Source organism: Sinocyclocheilus anshuiensis, unplaced genomic scaffold (genome assembly GCF_001515605.1).
Source record: "Sinocyclocheilus anshuiensis isolate Anshui unplaced genomic scaffold, SAMN03320099.WGS_v1.1 scaffold2144, whole genome shotgun sequence".
NCBI classification, from domain to species: Eukaryota; Metazoa; Chordata; class Actinopteri; order Cypriniformes; family Cyprinidae; genus Sinocyclocheilus; species Sinocyclocheilus anshuiensis.
The window spans coordinates 44,420-46,577 of record NW_015547642.1 but is presented as its reverse complement, the minus strand read 5'-3'; positions in this window follow the sequence as shown (position 1 = coordinate 46,577).

Below are 2,158 nucleotides of genomic sequence, written 5' to 3'. Positions count from 1 at the left end.
TATGGTGTCTGCTTTCATTGCTCTACTTTGCAAATGTGTAAATGTTGATGAGAGCCATTGAGTTTAACTCCTGAGTTCCTGATAATGGGCTGAAATGCATCTGTTTTTGCTCAGATTGACCTTTAGGCAAAGAGAAGCAAGACCGACCTCATTTCAGAGTCTCTTCTGTCTGAAAGTGAAAGAACTTCTCTAACACGCTGCCAAAAGCTTTCGATTCCACTCAATGCTTTCAGTTGTGGTTTACCATGTATCGCAGGAAAGACGATGTGGCTCATCAAACTTCAGCTGAATCCTGGCAACAAGCTGCATTTGCAAATGTCTCAAACTGCAATATGATCCGAAATTATTTGCAGAAATCGGCTTATGTTAAACCTTTCGTTTCGCTTTTAAATGGCAAGTAGTCAACTATCAGTGTAATTGGAGCAAAACATAAAAAAAAAAAAATTCTGGTATGTATTTAAAGCTTCATTAAAAAGCTGCAATGGTAAAACGTGGCGTTTACTATTTTTAACAAGTAAATATGATTCTTCAGTTTCTTTTGTTAGTACATTTGTCCAAATAAAGCTACAGTAGATTTTCTTGTTTTATATGGGCTTTTAAAAGAATAGTTTACCCAAAAATGAAAATTTGCTCTGCAGTGAATGGGTGCTGTCAGAATGAGTCCAAACAGCTGATAAAAACATCACAATAATCCACAAGTAATCCACAGCACTCCAGTCCATCAGTTAACATCTGGAGAAGACAAAAGCTGAAACACATCCAGCATTAAGAAGTTTTTAACTAAAATACATTGAGTCTATAATCCATAATGCTTTCTCCAGTGAAAAAATGCATCTGTTGTCTCTCACATGTGTTTAGAGCGGTTTAAACGCTGCTTGATTTGTGCAGATTTCTCTCCTGATTCAGACCAGAACACTTTTTCACTGGAGGAAGAGTTATTATGGATTATGGACTCTATGGTATTTTAGTTAAAAACGTCTTAATGCTGGATGTGTTTCAGCTTTTGTCTTCTCCAGATGTTAACTGATGGACTGGATTACTTGTGGATTATTGTGATGTTTTTATCAGCTGTTTGGACTCTCATTCTGACGGCACCCATTCACTGAAGAGCATCCATTACTGAGACACTGATGCAATGCTGCATTTCTACAAACCTGATGAAGAAACAAACTCATCTAGAGAATGATGCTGCTATTTAATGTGATTATCAGATTTCATACATGCACCGTGTGATTCAGACACATGCAGACTTCAGATGGTTCTGGCAGAGTCCAGATGTGTTTGGAGATCTGCAGATGTTTCTGCGTTTGTGTTTGTGTTAGTTCCAGTGCAGCAAAACCACACAGCAGCAGTGTTACATTTCTCATGTGTGTGTGTGTCTGTGGTTTCTGTCATCTGGTTCAGTGTGTTGTTGCTTTTCTGGCTTACAGTGCAAGTCAGCAAATATAGAGCACGACATAAACACCCGTCGCATCTGATGTGTTGCGTTCTGCATTTCTGGCTCAGCATCTGAGACCAGATTAACACACACACACAGCAGCCCTGCACAACGACACCCTTGCAGCATAAAAATACATGCATCTCAATTATTTCCCTTCTACCTTTCATTGCAAAAACACTTGAACGAGTTGTGTTCAACCAAGTCTCAGCCTTTCTCACACAGAACAACCTCCTGGACAGCAACCAATCTGGCTTCAGAAGTGGACATTCGACCGAGACTGCCTTGCTTTCAGTTGTTGAAGCCCTAAGACTGGCAAGAGCAGCTTCCAAATCTTCTATACTTACTTTGCTGGATCTGTCTGCTGCTTTTGATACGGTGAACCACCAGATTCTCCTGTCAACCCTATTGGAAAATGGCATCTCAGGAACCGCACGCCAGTGGTTTGAGTGCTTTGGATAAAAGCGTCTGCTAAATGACTAAATATAAATGTAATTATTTCTCATAAACATCAGTGAGATTAAATGGAGAGCAAACCTGAACCAGTTTGGGGAGGTTTGCACACATAAACACACTGATGAACCGCTGCCTGTGCTTTATCAGTGCGTGTGTGTTCAGCAGCAGATCTCTGACACCATCAACACACACCACAAACATTTCTGAGAAATTTGTGTGTATGTGTGTGTGTGTGTGTGTGTGTGTGTGTGTGTGTGTGTGTGT